General features: G+C 36.4%; 1 protein-coding gene across 2 annotated transcripts in view; it reads right to left on the bottom strand.

The window, feature by feature from the left end:
- Positions 1-701, bottom strand: part of Hdx (highly divergent homeobox) — a 117,935-nt gene extending 117,234 nt beyond the window's left edge. The window contains exon 1 of one of the 2 annotated variants that reach the window (XM_051190665.1): positions 559-701. The gene's annotated coding sequence lies outside the window, so the exon portion shown is untranslated. The remainder of the gene's footprint in view (positions 1-558) is intronic. The other variant, XM_051190657.1, reaches the window with a different exon arrangement.
- Positions 702-19,023: the final 18,322 nt, after the last annotated feature.

Here is a 19,023-nt window from a genome sequence, read left to right as displayed (position 1 = left end):
GCATCTCAAGACAAAATCCCTAACCTTTCCCTCATTCAGTTCAGACAGAGCTCAGCCCCACCCCCTCCAGCTAAAGGGAAAATGCGCCTGCGCAATCTCTAAACTCATTCCTCCCAGCAGTGATCTGCCCCCTCCCTCTAATCAGAGTGCTTATGCGCAGGCGCAGCGTCCTCGGTGCGTTTGAGTGGGGCTATGAGAAATCTACTGTCCAGTGAAATCTAGAAGTGGTAGAATTCAATCTCGTCCATTCTTCAGAAGCAGAGGCACCAGTTTCTCTTACTATAGGGCCAAAAGTATGACCCATCCATCGCCCTCTTTCAGAGCAAGGTCCTGCACTGTGTGGCAATATCCACAGTTTTCCCATCCTCAGCTCCTTTCTAATCTCATGCTTTTACAAGGTTTTGCTCGGAGGGCAGTTGGCTTCCAAGAAGCCACACTAATTTATTGGCTGTATCTTTAGGCCACAGACCCTACGGGCCCCCTACTGGGCACATTATCCCAGTGTCTAGAAAGTCCTCCTTTGCCCTTCACAGACACCCAGGCAGGTTAGGCGCTTACCTCGGGCGTGGTGCGGTCACGGAAGAGATCAGAGGATCCAAGGTGAGACCAGGGCCAGAGCAGGCGAATTCCGTGAGATTTTTTCCTGGGTCTCCACTGCCGCCTCAGACAATGAAATCAGCGTGTCCGATCATCAATTCTCATCATGATCGTGACGTCACAAAAGACAGCGGCCAATGGGAGCCCGAGATCAGCTCCGGACAGTCCCTGGCCTCAGCCCAGAAACCAAGAGTGGGGAGGGGGGAGGTGAGATGGTTTCCTGTAGTGAGGCTGCTTCTTCCTGGCACTTACCTGCTGGAACTATGGTGAGGCCTCTCAGTACTTCTCTTCCAGTTAGCTGTGAACATCCACCATTCCTTTGCCTATAGTAGTTTCGGGACAACCATTTGAGTCAAGTGATGCCTTGTCTTCCAACTTAAGATTTAATTTGAGCAAAATTATTCCCCATTACCAAAACTAAATGATAGCATAAGGGTTCAACTGATAGGTATATAAGCAATGTTACTAAAATCAAAAAGGTTTCCAAGAACCATTTGGAATTTTTCCAATAAGAATGAGTGTACTCGTTTTTGACTAGTTAACAGTGGTGACTAAGGCAAGAAATGGACTCCTTTCACTTTATTTCAACCAATTTTGCCAGAGAAACGTATTTGGGTGATCATTGTTACAGAAAGAAACAAAAAGTCAAGCTGCATGTTATATCAGCAACAATTACTTAATGCATTACACAAATTTCTGGGTGTCATGAAAGATACAGAATTTATTGATTGTTTGCTATTGCAGAATTTGCAGCACCATTTGGAAGATAGAGTTGGGATGCAATAAACATTGACAATGATAAAATAAAATACAAGATCATATGCTTTGTCACAAACTAAAGAAAGGATCTACATTGTTTTATGAATGACGGCATCAGCAGGGTGGGAAAGCTGGGGAAACATTGTATGTTAATGTTTTAATTTGACTGTTGGTTAAAAGAAGATATAAGCAACTGTCTTAAAGTGGAAGAAGAATAGGCAAGAGTAGAGAAATGTGTGTGTGTGTGTGTGTGTGTGTGTGTGTACAGTGGATGAAACCAGCTTGACAAACTCAAAGTATATACTGAGAACTAGTGTGAGATTGGATAGGCTGATAATGAAAACCTTTGAAAATAGAAAGCTTTGATTCAGTTAAAAGCCACCAAAAGCTATGGTCCAAAAGACTTCTATCTCTTTAATCAAGAATTTACAAAAAGTTTTAACAATTTTTATCAAACAGAATTCAAATTACACACAACTCTAGATTTCCCAATGTCTTTCATTCTCAAATACTGTCAAATGAAATTATTATTAACCATACAGGATGTATTTGTAGCATTTCAACATATATGTAGCAGACTTGAACATTTACCTTAATTTCCTTTGGGAAGCACCTTAAATATTATTGTTATTGTAAAAGAAACTTGTTAGTGAATAAAGTTTAATAATGTTTCTTTAAATGCTAAAGTGGTTTTCATCAAGTTGGGAGAACTGTGGATAGTTTTGATAATGAGACAAATGCACTTTCTCCAGACACATTCACCACAGGAATTGAATAGTGTCTATTATAGAAGGAGATACATGAAAGATTTCGTATGAACTTTCTGGAATTAATAGATTCTAACGGAATAATTCTCATGTTAAATGACTTCAGATTTTATACATAGTGAGTTATTTAGTCATAAGAGTGTTATTGGTACAGAGCCATTGTCTGGGTAGTAATTGGTTACTTATTAAGCTCTCCAAAGTGTGCGTCATCTCAGAAGATTTAAATCATCCTCCTTAATCCACACCAACATATAAGCCAAATATTTATAATTTGTTCTGACAAACCATCTATCCATAAAGGAACTAGAAACTTTTAAGTATTTGAGGGGACCAGTAGTTCCCACTTGAAAAGAAAAGTGTTATAGCTGAGATACTTTGGGCCATAAAGGAAAATATATCTGAAGAAGCACCCAAACTGATACTTTGTCATTCACATGGTTAGCAAAGAAAATAACAAGACACTACAATGATGACTCAGTGGCTAAAAGCACTGGCTTCTTTTTTATAAGTGTATTATAGAAAAGTCTCAAGAGCCAGAATCAGAAAGGAAAGTCAAAATTACAGGTAGTTGGGAAAAAATAACAAGTGGCAATATTCAAGACTGTGCGTCAAGAAATGTTTAGGTTGGGTTACAAAAAGTAAGAACTTAAAGAGACTAAGCATCATGTAGTAGACAAGTTCCTAAAAGGACAGACAATATTAGGATCTACATTGGTAGAAACAGGCAGACACAAAGGTCAATGTAAGAAGAAGGGAATCAGAGGCTTAAGAAAATGAATGCAGATGAGGTCAGTTTGATATATATAACAAGGAAATGATTAGGAGTCAAGGCAAATCAAGACATAAATAAATAATAGAAAATTAAAGAACAAAATATGGGAAAGTAAAGGAACATATTAATACCAAAGTAGATTTAACAAATAAGGAAAGCTAGTCAGATTTGAGGTGCAACTGTAATGCTCCCAATGCCTTCAGACTGAGTCCTGAAGATGGGAGGACATAATCAGAAACACCTGTCTAAAATGAAATTCATGTGGGCAAAAAGGAGAAGCTTGAAGCAGTCAGGTTTCAACAAGAAAATAGAGTGTTTTAGATGCCTCATAAGAATTAATAAGATAAAAATCTTTCTTTCAAACTTGAGCATCAATTTTTCCATTAGAGTAAATTTTCTAAATGACATGTAACAAAATTATTTGGTAATGAAGTTTTCAAGAATACATTTCAGAACTTTGTATGACATTATTATACTAATCAGTAACATTACACGTATCATGTGAAAAATGTTATATCACCATTTTATAAACTCTCCATTTTTGCTCCTTGTAGCCAAGGTTTCATGCTAAGATCTGCATAACCTTGGAGAAAAGGCAACATCTTCCACAAATGGTGCTGGAAAAACTGGATATCTACCTGTAGAAGAATGAACCTAGATTTCTTTTCACTTGCTATACACAAAAGTTAATTCTATGTGGATCAAAGGCTTCAATGTAAAACACAAAACACTGAAACTACTAGAGGAAAAGGTAAGCAGTACACTACAAAATATACAGGTAAATAGTTTCTAAATAATATTCTAGCTGTACAGTAAGTAAGGTAAAAAAATGAGAAATGGGACCTCATGAAATTAAAAAGCATCTGTTTATCAAAGGAAATTGTCAGCAAAGTGAAGAGCAACCTACAAAATGGGAAAGGATTGTTGATAGCTGTCCATCTGACAGAAGATTAATATCTAGAATGCACAGAGAAATAAAAGATCTAAACATCAAGAATACAAACAACACAATATTTGAGACAGTCTCAAAATGAAAAGTAAATAGCTAATAAATACATATAGGCGTTCAACCTCACTAGCCACCAGGGAAATGGAAATTAAAACTTCATTGAGATTCTGTCTCACCCAAGTCAGAATGATGATGTCAGGAAAACAAAGAATAACAAAGACCAGCAAGTATGTGGGAAAAGGCAAATCCTTACTCACTGTTTGGGGCCATAAATTAGTATAAAAATGAGTGTGGAGGCTTCTCAAGAAGAAAGCTTAAAACAGAGCTACATTATGACCCAGAAATACCAGTAGTGGTGGCTACTTATCCCAAAGGATGTTACATCTGCATATCCATATTCATTGCTCTCTATTTGTAATAGCTAGGGAATGAATCAGAATTGTTTTCCATCAGCTGATTAATAGTAATGAAAATATGGTACATGTGCAAAATTGAATTCTACTTAGTATTAAAGAAAAAATAATTATGAAAATTTCAGGTAAATGAGTGCAATTGGACAATATTATGCTGGTTGAGGTGAAAAAAGCCCAGAAAGACAATCACCATTCATATACATATCCTAACTTAACATTTTTAGAATTATGTGTTTAAGTTGGAATGAGTACTTAGTGATGTCAGGAACCAATAAATGGGACATGAGAGATGTGTGTCAGTGAAGGTCTAATGGCAGAATGAAAGGAAAAAAATTGATAAATGAATATGATATGCAAGTAGCTATTAGGAAATAATAGGGTTGTTTTAAATACAGAGGAGCATGTAGAGCATGAGGAAAAGTGGAAGTCAGAGAAAGGGTCAAGAAGATCTTAGTGTATATGAAAAAATATGGAAAATTGTTTCTGTATAAGCCAAGTAAAAGGTACTTGGAACAAAAGTACCCTCCATGGGTTGATAATACTGTTCCCTGAAGCTGCAGATGTTTAAACAAAAATTCCAGTGCTAGATGTGGGGTACCTCTCTCTATGGATTGTTGATTAGAGAGACCCAGGAAGATCCCAAAGCAATGCTAATTATTGCCCTTGCTCTTTGCGATCCACTGTAAATAGATGGTTAATTCTTATTGCTGGAAGCAACATGAATCTTGGATACAGGATAAAGAGAAATTAAGGCAGAACTGAGCTAGATGCTTCCTGTTTGTTTGCTAGTGTTCATAGTGTTGGGATGTGCTGTGCAGGCTGCTGGGAGAGAAATATCATCAATGGGTTTTCACATCTGTAGACTCTTCATGCTAAAATTCTGATCTGCAATACATAAGCTAAATTCTAACCAGAAAATTCCAACATAGAGGATGGGAAAGTAGCTGAGAAGCAGAAATACACACACACACACACACACACACACACACACACACACACACATATATATATATTGCAAAAATACCTTTAGTTACAATGCAAAAATGCAGTTCTTTGTATCTACAACCTGTAAATCTGCTACTTTAAGTAAATTGGCATTCCATCTTAAGTTTTAAATATTAATATGGGTTAGTGTATACCTATCCTTCTCTATAGCTAACACATTTTTTTGTAATATTGGGCATGGTTTAAACCACCCTTAAAACATTATATACAAAAAGAGAAGATAATTTTAAGGTATACAGATAATAGATTTTTTTTTTTTACAGAGAAGTGTTTTTTAAATTCATTTTACATACCCACCACAGTTCCCCTTCCCTCCCTCTTCCTGATCCCACTCTACCTCACCCACCCCATTCCATCCACTCCTCAGAAAGGGTAAGTCCTCCCATGGGGAGTCATCAAGACCTGGAGCATTCAGTTGAGGCAAGCCCAAGCTCCTACCCCACATCAAGGCTGAGCAAACTGAGTAATGTTTTGATGTTTTAACCTGAATTTTCTTAACTTTAATTCAGTTACCATTAAAATATGAAGTACAACTGAAAATTCATCTGTGATTACAAGAAGTGAAAACATGCCACTATGTGTCATTCAAATTCAGCATTAAAACCTTTAAGTACAATGCTTTTACAGACAAAATATTTGAATCCAAAGCATACATTTGAAGTGCCCCATTTATTTGGTAAATATAATTTATCTTGCCCTACTTACATGCACTTATGTTCTCGTTACTTAACTCTTTATTTAAGCAAGAATTGAAACACCATTGAATAAACATGAATCCAGTTTTAGAAGATGTATCTTTGAAGAATGGTCATTTTAGATGAGTAATAGTGGATGATATTGATCAAGTGATTTTAACATTTGAGCCTGATGATGAATGCATAAATAAGGCAGAGTTATGCCTAAAAATTAAAAGCAAGACTTCCATACAATTTGGTGATTACATATATGAAAGCAATATCTGAAGTAAAAGATACTCATACAATATGTGAAATGTAGAACTGAAATTAATGCTAGGTCAAAATAGGTGTTAAGATTCCAACAGAGATTTATGAGCTAGACCTGTTTTTAAATCACTACTTTCTTAATAGTATGACTTTGTGTGCTCTGCACAAACTCAGTTGAGAACAATGACCAAGATCCTCAAATTTTAAAAGTAATTTCTATCTGTACAAAGCATACCAGTGATATTCTAAAACTCTAGGGAATGTTGTTCTATATAACAGAATTATTGTACTGTTGAAGGCCCCAAGTGTTCATTTAATATTTTAGTCAATTATTCACTTTCTAAATAGACTAGTCCATAGATAACATTCCCTATAATATTTTTAAACTGTGTATGTCATGAGCAATAAAGGATGAAGATAGCTGACATAAATATTTTAGTGTCATAACAAAATAAAACATATATTGTTAGATAAATTTAATTCAAGTCTAATTTTTCTTTATTCAGTTTCCATGACATTAAACACTGTAATATATATACTAACATATGTCATCTCATTTAATCTTCATAATTCAGAAAGGGAGGGGTTGATTCTGTGTTACAGATAAGAATAGTGAATGTGAATGATCAGTATGAAAATAAAGAAGAAATCAGTAAATATTTCATATAAATGAATTAAATTAACATGAGGTTTGGATAGAGAATCATGTTTTTACATTTTTAAAAATACTCAGTATTCCATCCTTATTTTAATAAATCATCCACTATTTTAATACCTGCCATATTATCAAATGATGGCTCTCTGCTACAGGCAAAATAAATAAATTTGTTAATATTGACTCTATAATAACTTTATATTTTTATTCCAATTTTAAAATAGGAATCGAGTCTTAGATAGATTAAAATCATAAAACTTGTGTGTGTGAGAGCCAATATCCAAATGTCTTTTTTCCTAACAGAAAAGCTCAATTATCCCTAGCTATATTGTCTTCTGTGCTCATGTTATATACACATTACTTTTAACAAAAGTTCCAGTGATAAGATTTAATCATGGACTGGGTAAATATAGCACTTAGGAATAACTCAGAAATATGTAGTTTTCTTTGAAATATTCAATCAAAGAACACATTTAATGTAAGCAATGAAAATGAACAAGAGCGATAAAGGAGAAAAAGAGATGGAAGAAAAGGTAAGTTTTTTCTCCTGCCTATCAGTTGGGAACATGTGTATTTGAAGTCTTGAGTGATTTTATTCTGAGAGTGCCTCTCCAAACCTATATGATTTTAATGTCAATGACAAATGTTAAGTTTAAGAAAACATTAAACTTTTAATAGAGTAGATATTGACCAAAGAAAGCTTAAAACATAGAAATACAAGGGCTGGATCCTTGACCCCCATTGCAGGGCCTCTGCTAGATCTGCCTATCAGTGCACAAACATCCTGAGTATCAGCCCAGCCTTTGTCCCCCATGACCAGGCCTTAGATAGAGGTGAGTCTGGGACCAATTCGGATGGACTCTCTCATACACCCTTCTCCAGGAACTCCCTGGGTTGGCCCCAGATATCTCTGTCCCTGTGTCCTATCCCTATCCAGAGCTCTCTTGGCCTCTGATACACCCCTATCCACACCCACTGAGAGCCTGCCTTCCCCCTACCCTGTGCCCAACCCTGCCCACTGTCCTACAGATCTGGTTAAGCACTGGGACAGAGGTTGGAGCCAACAATCCAGCCACCTTCAGGAAATTTCCTGGAGCTGCTCTGAGCACACTAGATCTGCCTATCCATGCGGGATCACCTGTAATTCCCACCTGCCTGGTCTCTGACCCCTACTGGCTTTACTCTACTGGAGTTCCAAGCCCCTCCCAGAGATCTGCCTATCTATGCAGGGTATCTCTGAGTTCCTGCTGATGGATCCTTGACCACCATCACAGGGCCTCTGCCAAAGAGGCCTCAGCTGGAGAGTGCCAGGCCCAGGCTAGATCTGCCTATCAGCTTAAGGATCATCCTGAGTCCCAGCCTTTGAGATCTTCGACTCCCATATCAAGTCTTCTGCTGGGGCCTGAACTTTGACACAATCACCAGGCCCTGCCTGTGGAGAGACCTCCTAGAGAGCTTGGCCCACCTAGAGCTACAGACATCGAACCTTTGACTCACCTAAGCCCACCAGGGAAGTACCATAGAGAGAGACTGTGATACAAGAAAATACCACCAGAATCTAGGGAATCTACGCCAACTAGAACGGAACGCAACAAAGCAGATGAAGCAGAAGAAAATGACTTGAAAATTATGGACATAAAAATGGTAGAGGCCCTCAAAAGAGATGTGAGAAAATCCCTTAAAGAAAAGGAAGACAGATAAACTCAAAAAATCAGTAGCCCTACTTTATTCAGAAGACAAAGAGGCTGAGAATAAAATCAGAGAAATGTCACCCTTTACAATAGCCACAAACAACATAAAGTATCTTGGGGTAATGCTTACCAAACAAGTGAAAAACCTATATAATAAGAATTTTGTGGCTTTAAAGAAAGAAATTAAAGAAGATATCAGAAAACAGAAAAGACCTCCAATGTTGTTGGATAGGTAGGTTAAATATGGTAAAAATGGCAATCTTGCAAAAAAAAAAAAAAACAATCTAAAGATTCAATGCAATATCCATTAAAATCCCACCACAATTCTTCACTGACCTTGAAAGGATAATGATCATCTCTATATGGAAAACAAAAGACCCAGGATAGCCAAAACAACCCTGTACAATAAAAGAACTTCAGGAGGCATCACCATCCCCGACTTTAAGTTCTACTACAGAGTCATAGTTCTGAAAACAGCCTGGTATTGGCACAAAAATAGGCAAGTAGACCAATGAAATCGAATAAAAATCTTGATAATAACCCCCACACACAGGAACACCTGATTTTCCACAAAACAGCTAAAAGAATACAAGGGAGGGAGTAAAGCATCTGCAACAAATGGTGCTAGCACAATTGGATGAGGGTGTGTAGAAGACTGCAGATAGACCCATGTCTATCCCCATGCACAAAACTCAAGTCCAAATTGATCAAATACCTTAACATGAATCCTGCAACACTAAACCTCTTAGAAGAGAAAGTAGGAGGTACCCTTGAACAAATTGGTATAGCAAACCACTTCATGAATATAACTCCAGTAGCACAGACACTGAGATAAACAATTAATAAATGGGATCTCCTCAAACATAGAAAATTCTGTAAGGCAAAGAACACAGTGGACAAGACCAAACAGCAACCCACCGTTTTCACTAATCTTACATATGACAAAACGCTGATCTCCAAAAATAAACAAAGAACTCAAGAAACTACCCAACAAAACACCAAATAACCCTATTAAAAATGGGGTACAGAATTGAAGAAAGAATTCTCAATAGATGAAATCAAAATGGCTGAAAGATACTTTAGAAAGTGCTCCACATCCTTAGCTATCAGGGAAATGCAAATTAAAACAACTTTGAGATACTATCTTACTCCTGCCAGAATGGCTAAAATTAGAAACACCAACGGCTACTCATGCTGGAGAGGATGTGGAGAAAGGGGAACACTCCTCCACTGCTGGTGGGAGTACAAACTTGTACAGCCATTTTGGAGATCAGTATGGCGGTTCCTCAGGATAATGGGATACTACTTTGCAGAAAAAAAATAATGGGATCTTGAAATTCGCAGGCAAATGGATGGCACTTGAAGAAACCATCCTGAAACCGTTAAAAGAAATACTGCTGAATTAATTCAATTTATTTATTTTAAAAATGCTTTGACTCCAAAATTTAAGTTCAAGGACAGGTCACTTGGGAAAAGGATTTCTATTTTTGTTTCCACAGAAAACAAAAAGCTGTGGAATCCTTCCAGACTAACATGGTTTGATCAAGCAAGACCACCTGATGCATTGTCCCTGGGATAAGGCAACCTTGCAGACCTTTAAAGTAAGGATTTCTATGTCTTCTTAGGATTCCCCATGACACGCCCCCTACCAGAATTGGTTATAATGGTTAATGATCATAACCAATATTTTTATAGGTAAAAATGGGATTGTGGTATAGATAGGAATACTTTGTTTTGGAATAAATTTTCATTTATTGGTACAAATTTAAGGTCAATTTTGTGATATGTATGTTTCTCTTGTTTCAGTGTTGTGTTTATATAGCTCATTTAGAAATTTAATGTATAATTTAGTATAGATTTATAGATAGTTACCTGTAATAGTCAAAACTTATAGCTAGATGAGTTAGGTTTTCTATATATAGAGAGATGTATTTGAGAATAAAGGGCATTCTTCAAATCTTTCGAAGACCTACAGAATTTGGCATTTAAAATGGTTTAAAGTTTTTCTTAACAGTGAGGCACTACTGCTGCTGGCAAAACCACCTGCATAAGAAAGGAAGAAGGTCATCAAAGAAACTCATTATGGAGTTTGCTTTCAATATGGCAGGACTAGCCATTTGGGCAAGAAACTGCTCTTGTCTGGACTGTTTGATTTCATGCTGTATAAACTGGACATGCAGGACCCACAGATTGCTGTAGATTGACATTGCTGTAGGGTTTCTGCTTCATGGAAGAAGAGTCTGCCAGACAGTCTGCAGGGCACAGAGAAAAATGACTGACAAACTGCCACTACAGATGGACAGTTTAAGGTTTCCTGCTTTGCTGAAGAGTATGCCAGACACACTATGGCCTATGGGCTAAAGATGGAACATTACAGAAGAACTTCAGGTGACTGATCAGGTAGCAAGATGTCTTTGTCATTTCTAGAGTTTATAAATTATCCTTCTGTGGTCTTTGATGGAGTTGAAGACAGATAGTTATGGTTATAGTTTTCCTTATTTAAGATTAGAGATGTTACATATAAGACTTTAGACTCACGAAGATAGGATAGATGATAGAATATTTCCTTCAAGTCTTACTAAAGGATAGATGATAGAATATTTCCTTCAAGTCTTACTAAAGGATAGATGATAGAATATTTCCTTTATGTCTTACTAAATTTTAATGAACTGAATATTGTTAACTGTGATTCTATTTGATAACTATTGTGTGGTATCTTTTGCTATGCTAAGGTTAAAACCCTTCTTTTTATTTTAGACAGAAAAGAGGAAATGATGGGAGACATCATTCTGTAAATATGTTTCTCATATTGCTTAATGAATAAATCACTGTTGGGCAATAGGAAAGCAAGATAGGTGGGACTAGGAGACAAGTAGGAGAGAGGAAGGAGTAGGGAGGAGTTCCAAGATGCAGGACAGAGAGAGAAGTATACCAGCCCCTCTCTCCAATAAGTTAAGACCACAGGGTAGTACTTAGATTAATAGAAATAGGTTAATAATTAAGACAGAGCTAGCCAATAAGAAACTGGCTAACAGAATTATTTATATATATATATATATATATATATATATAAATACAGAAAGGAAATAGACTTAGTATATTCCTTATTTCATAAGAATGGAGTGATCATACTAGCAAATACAAGAAAAATACCCTGAAAATGTGAAAATATTAAAAATCATATATAATTAGATTAAGTATTCTCCTTTCTAAGTAGCTAGATATTCAAATTTATGGGGTGACTGTAATGTATAGAAAATATTGAACTTTAATTTCCACATTTAATGTATGTGATTATTTTATCTGAATTATAACATCATAAAATATATCTTACTATACATGATGTTGCTGCTTTATAACCCATAATTTTGTTTAAAAAGTTTTACCACGTCTTAATAAGAGAAGAAAAGAATATTTCTGACACTTCAAAAATGTGTTCAAAAATTTCTAGAAACAAAAATAATTAAATGAAGACTGAAATTAATGTCCATTGTGGAATGTGTTATATGAGAAAAAAATCTATTTTCAATAAAAAAGAAAAGTTATAAACTATTTGGAATAAATTATAGGAATAATTATAAACTTCTATTTCGTACATTATTGTTAAAATATGATAAATTATCCAAAGACCATGAAGTTATCTCTTAACAGTAGTTAAACATAATAATTTAAAATTTCCAAGCTACAGAACAGGAATTAAGAGCTTACACTTGTCTACTGCCACCAACACACTGCCACCCACGTACCTGTAGCATTATACTACCTAGGAAGAAAAATAATGACAATGATTAAGACAAAATAGTATGTGCAAAAACAGACAATTAGGCATAATAAATAGTTACACAAAACTGTATTAAGAAAGGAAAAGCTGGTGTGGACAACATAAACAAATTGTGTTAGGGCTGAGTGTGCAATGCAGTGGAAGATAATCTGGCTAACATTTGAATTCTCTGAGTTAGGTAAATAGAACCACAAAGAAAACAACTGCTGCAGAGATAGGAATCAAGAAAAAGTAGACACATTTCAGGCATTTGCTGGCACTGAGCTGGAGGAACACACCAGAGCCTGAGGCTCAGATATTTTGGCCTGGTTAACTGAAAAATCTTTTTAAAAATTTTTGCAAATGTAGTGTTAGCATACTTATACAATGAACAGGAGACTTTCTTTTTTTAATTATAATCAGAAACATGATATTTGTCTCACTAAACTATACATAGAAATGAAGGAAAAATAAGAACATCCTTTTGAATACACATATAGCTGAACTTAACAAAAAATGTGAAGAGTTTCATTCCTGTACTTGGAATTCTTTCTTCAGTTCTGTACCTCATTTTTAATAGGGTTATTTGGTGTTTTGGTGACTAGTTTCTTGAGTTCTTTGTTTATTGTGGAGATCAGCTCTTTGTCAGATGTAGGGTTGTTGAAGGTCTTTTCCAAGTCTGTGAAAAAAAAAAAAAAAAAAAAAAAAGGAATGAGATAGCACAGTCAGAAAAAGAGGAACATGGTATGTACTCACTCAAATATGGATTTTAGATATAGAGCAAAGGATCACCAGCCTATAAGCCACACTACCAGAGAAACTAAGATACCAGGAGGAATCTAAGAGATTCATACAACATCCCTCACAGTAGGGGAAAGGAACAAGATCTCCTGAGGATATTGGGAGTGGAGGGGCAGTGAGTAGAGTGGGAGCTAGGAGAAAAAGAAGGGGAAGAGAGGAATGCATGTGGGACTAGGACGATTGATTCAGGGGAAGACTAGATGAGAGAGAAAAAAGAGATAGAGAGATACATCATAAAAGAGGGAGCAATTATAGGTTTGAAGAGAAAATTGACTCAAGAGAAATATACAGAGACCTACAAGACTGACCCCAGCTAACAATTTGAGCAACACTGGGAAGGCTACCATAAATGCCCTTCCCTGATAATGAGATTGATGACTAACTTATCCACCATCAGAGAGCCCTCATCTAGTAGCTGATTGAAACAGAAGCAGACACCCACAGCTAACCACTGAGCCAAACTGGAATCCAGATGCAGGCTACATAAACAGCTGACCTGAATATGGGGGAGCTAATGGACTCCCAGACTAATAGCTGGGAATCCAGAATTGGACCGACCCAGACTTCCTGAACATGGGTCTCAGTTAGAAGGCCTGGGCAGTCTAAGGGACCTCTGACAGTGGAACCAGGATGCATCCCTGGTGCACAAAAGGACTTTGGGAGCACACTCCCCATGGAGGGATACTCCCTTAACCTAGAGGAAGGAGGGAGGGCCTAGTTCCTACTCCAAATGACTTGACCTATTTTGTTGATCCCTCCTGGAAGGCACCACCCTCCCTGTATAGTGGGGGAGATGGGATGGGAGGGAGAAATGGAGGAAAAGGGACCTGGGATCTATATGTAAAATAAGAAAGAGAGGGAGGAAGAAAGGAAGAAAGAAAGAAAGAAAGAAAGAAAGAAAGAAAGAAAGAAAAAAGAAAAACAAAATGAGAACAAATTGTGAAATGGCAGTATGCATTTTTTCGATATAAAGTGTTCTTCTTAATACAAGAATTTCTTTTAAAATATTTTTTAGGTGTGAGTGTGCTCATGTATACATATGCGAGTGTGTGTGTGTGTGTGTGTGTGTGTGTGTGTATGTGTATGACAACATGTGTATGGATGTTGGAGGATAATTTGTGGAGTAATTTCACTACTTTCATTTTTATGTGGTTTCTAGAGGTTTAACTCATGTGACCAGGTGGCTCCCAAGAAAAAATTCAAGTCATCGTGCTTACAAAGCCAACACCTTTAATTATGGAGCCATCTTGTCAATCCAATTGAGGAGTGTCTTAAACACATGAAACTTGTGAGATGATATGAAAGGGGTTCTTTGGGGAAAATATGTAATGATAAAATGTTTGTTAAAGCAAACATGAAAATAATCATCCAGTCAACAACATAATTTTGTGTTTTGGGGAAGAATTAAAAGTCACCTTTGAAAGTATGAATAACATTAACAGAAAGACTTGGCATACAACATGAGGAGAGAAGTCAGATATAGGAAGGAGGGGAAAGGAAACAGAGAAGAGAGGCACAGTGAGATATACAGATGTTAAATTATTAAATAAAGACAAATATGACAATATTAATATTTGGTTTTAAAGGTAGAAAACAGACAAAAGTATGCTGAATATTTTTACACCAACAATTTTTGTAATCTTGATGAAAGGGTCAAACAATCTACCAAACTGACTCAGAAGAGACTATTTTAAATAAATCTACAACTAGTAAGAATATTTAATAGTAATAAATCAAAACAAAACAGGGGCTGGAAAGGTTGCTCAACAGTAAATGATACATACTGATCTGATAGAAGATCAGAGTTCAATTCCCAATCCCCATACTGAGTCAACAACAACAGCATGTAACTAAAGCTTCAGGAGATCCAATGCTCTCTTCTGACCCCTACAGACACAAACCAGGGGTAAGGAGATGCAGAGAGAAAGAGAGCACCAAACAACCTTCAAAAAAGATAGCCCAGGACAAGATGAAATCACTGGTGAAATGTACATGATATTTCAAGAATTGACACATATCAATTTCAAACTTGTCTAAAAATTGTAACTTAATGGTGCAAAGAAAGCCATATGAAAAGTATAATTAAATTACAAAATACTATTTGCTATGGGCCTCAGGAAATGGATCAGTATTTATCCTTAATGCACAAATGGACTTTGGAGCCCATTCCACATAGAGGGATACTGTATCAGCATAGAAAAATGAGGGAGGATCTAGGCCCTGCTCCAGATAATATAACAGACATTGAAGACTCCCCATGGAAGGCCTCACTCTCACTGGGGAGGAGAAAGGGGATGGCATGAGTGTTGGTAGGGGGAGCAGGGGAAGATGGGGGAGTGAGAGAACTGGTATTGACATGTAATACAAGCTTGTTTCAAACTGAAATTAAAAATATCAAAAAAGGATTAACCTGAGGGGGGGTCGGGGGGCATGGGAGGGAGGAAGAGAGGGAGAGGGATCTGGGATCAATATGTAAAATAAGAAAAATATATATATAAATTAAAATAGAAAACTGTTTGGCATATTAAAATAAAAAGTATTTGGGAAAAGGTTCTCTAGACTATAAAGATATATATATATATATAGTTAAATGTTAGGGACTGAGTAGTTCATCAATATTTATCTACAAGGTGAAGATGTAAATATTCTCAGTATTGCTCAGTGTGTAGGACTGAATATCTCAGTATGGGGTGTTGAAGGCCTGGAAGTTTGCTAGAGAGTCAGAGGTAGTGAGTTCACATCAAAAGGTCACAGAAGCTGGAATATTTTATCAGCTAATGATGCAGAAGCAGTGATGGAGGCACTTATTTAGGAAGAAGCAAAGGCAAGCATGTGTACACTGTATTTGTCTCATATTTCTGTTTATCTTGGTCTCATGTTGAAAAGTGATGCTTATTTTGAGGACAGGCAGTATAAATCCTCTCTAGAAATACTCACAGAGACACAAATATGGGTATTATTCTAAATACCAACAAGTTGAAAAGCAAAATATGCTGTTACAGAGTATGTATCGTGACCAGGTAAGATTTATTTATTTATTTATTTATTTATTTATTTATTTTGGGTAAGCATGTATAAATCATAAGAAGGTTAATTAGTATAATATATTCTGTTGATAAAAGGAAATTTATGAGCTTTCACTTGATATAGAAAAACTTCATTTAACAATGTGTAACAACTTTATTAATTAAGAAAAAGGAATTTAAATGATCCATATTAGGAAAACTCACAGATAGAAGCACTCAAGAGTGTGAAATGGAAAAGTTACTGCTAAGATCAGTAAGGAACAAAGATACCATTTTGTCAATTCTGTTCAATATAGTATTAGATGCCCTAGCCAGAGCAACTCGACAAGAAAAATAGATTAAAAAATATTAATTTGAGAAATAGAAGACAGAAGAGAGAGAGAGAGAGAGAGAGAGAGAGAAAGAGAGAGAGAGAAGAGAGCCATTATAGGATTGAAGAGAAAACAACCTTAAGAAATGTCCAGAGACCTACAAGACTGACTCCAACTAACAATTTGAGCAACAGTGGGAAGGCTACCATAAATGCCCTTCCTGGATAGTGAGATCAACAAGTAACTAATCCACAATCATGGAGCCCTCATCTAGTACCTGTTGGAAACAGAAGCAAACACCCACTACTAAACACTGAGCCAAACTAGAATCCAGATGCAGAGAGGGAGGACAAAACCAGGCTGCAGAAACACATAGAGACAGCTGACCTGAACAAGGAGGAGCTAATGGGCCCCCATAGTGATAGCTGAGAATCCAGCATGGGACTCACTCAGACCCCCTGAAAATGAGTCTCAGCTAGAAGGCCTGAGCAGTCTAAGGGACCTCAGACAGTGGAAGCAGGATGTATTCCTGTTGCACAAATGGACCTTGTGGGCACATCCCCCATGGAGGGATACTCCCTTCCTCTAGAGACAGGAGAGAAGTCCCAGTCTTGACAGATTTAGATGACCCCTCCTGGATGGCATCACCCTACATGTAGAGTGGGGGTGGGTGGGAGGGGAGGGTGATCGGGATGCAGGTGAGGGGGGAGAGAGGGAAGGAGGGAGGGAAGAATGGAGGGAGAGGGAACTGAGATCGATATGTAAATTAAAAAAAATAAATTTACAAAAAATTAAATAAATAAGTAAAATAAATATCAATTTAAATTTAAGAAATATATCTGTACAAGCAAGTGATAGAATTTATTTACTTATATAATGTATGTATGTGAAAAAGTACAAGTGTGTCTGTCTTAGTGTATGTGTGTGAGTATATGCAAAATTGCCAAGTAAGGCCAAAAGAGGGTACACAATCCCTTGGAGCTAGAGTTATAGGCATGTCACTATCATACCAGTGACCACATCTTTCCAATATTGCAAGATACAAGTCACTAGCTTAGTAAATTTTTGATGTTATCTACTACAGCAACCTGTATTGAACTTTCTAACACCAGACATACTAGCCAGGAAAAGAGGGAGCACCCAGTTCAGTTGAAGCATTATTTACCTTTCATGCAACCAAGACATATGTATATATGAAAATATGCATATATGCATACACATACACACGTATGTTTCCAAATACAACATTATTCAGACTAAGCAGATTGGCAAAGATTTTCTTCCATTCTAAAGGCTGCATCTTCAATCTGTAGGGCAGAAATTATTATTATTGTTGTTTTCCTTTTTTAAGGAGCTAAGTGTTTATTCTGTTAATAATTCCAGGTGTTCTAGTTTGTTTCATTTCATAAAGTCCCTCTTGATTACTGTTTCTGTTTCCTGGCCACCAGGAATACTTTTCAAAATGTCCTTATCCAAGCCTACATTATAAAGTTTACTCTACACTCTTTATTTTGGAAGTTTCAGAGTTTTAATCTGGCTTTTAGGTCTTTGATCCATTTAAAAATTATTTTCATGCAGAATGAGAGAGAAGAGTCAAATTTCACCCTTTTTTGTGCATAAAAATCCAGGTATCCCAACATCAATTGTTAAAGATGCTGTCTTACCTCCAATGTGTATTTCTGGCATCTTTGTCAAACTTTGGATGGCTGTGCGTAGGTTTATATTATGGTCCTTGATGCTATTCTATTTGTCAATATGTGGATTTTTAAGCTAGTACAATGATTTTATACTACTGTGGTTCTGTACTATAACTTTAAATTAGAATTATTTATAACTCCAGTAGTGTATTTTATTGTTCAACATGTATTGATTGGCTTTCTGAATCTTTTGTGATGCATGTGAATTTTACAATTCTTGTTTCTTGTTTTTTGTTTTTTTTTCCTGTGAAGAACTGCACTGAAATTTTTTGGTTGTTATTTCTCTTTGTTTCCCATAAGTTTTTAAGACACTACTGATGGATATAACACATACTTTGGTCACAGAATATAATTAAATCAAGTTGGTAGTAAACAGGAGGCTTTGTCCATGTGGGCAATTTCATGGGCTTGAAAGGCTCTACTCAGGCTGCATGAAGAACAAAAATGTGTCAGCAGTCTTATATAGCTGAGAATCTTGTGAATGAAAATAATGACAAGCATAGCAAGATACACTCATGGGTACAATGGTGGCACAAATGATTTGAGGATAATCAGCCACTGTCTGCTTATATTTAGGGACCACTTCAGAGTAGAAAACTTAAACCTGCTATTGTATCCTGGCCAAGAACCATGTTTGGAGAGTTCATAGGACCTAAGGATGAATCTACTACTATTACCCTATTAAATGGATATGATATTAAACTAGGCTCTATTTCAAATCTCTTTACCAAAAATTGATGCATAGATTAGTGCATAGATTAGAACTCTCAGAACTCATCAGGAAAGTTTCTTTGTACAGTAGACTGTGGTTAACACAGAGATTCACAACTGATTATAGTGAGAAAATAAGTGTCAGTGGGATGCTTAGTCACAAAG

This window comes from Phodopus roborovskii, unplaced genomic scaffold (genome assembly GCF_943737965.1).
Source record: "Phodopus roborovskii unplaced genomic scaffold, PHOROB, whole genome shotgun sequence".
NCBI lineage: Eukaryota > Metazoa > Chordata > Mammalia > Rodentia > Cricetidae > Phodopus > Phodopus roborovskii.
The sequence above is the reverse complement of the archived record's forward strand: the minus strand, read 5'-3'. Positions and strand labels throughout refer to the sequence as shown.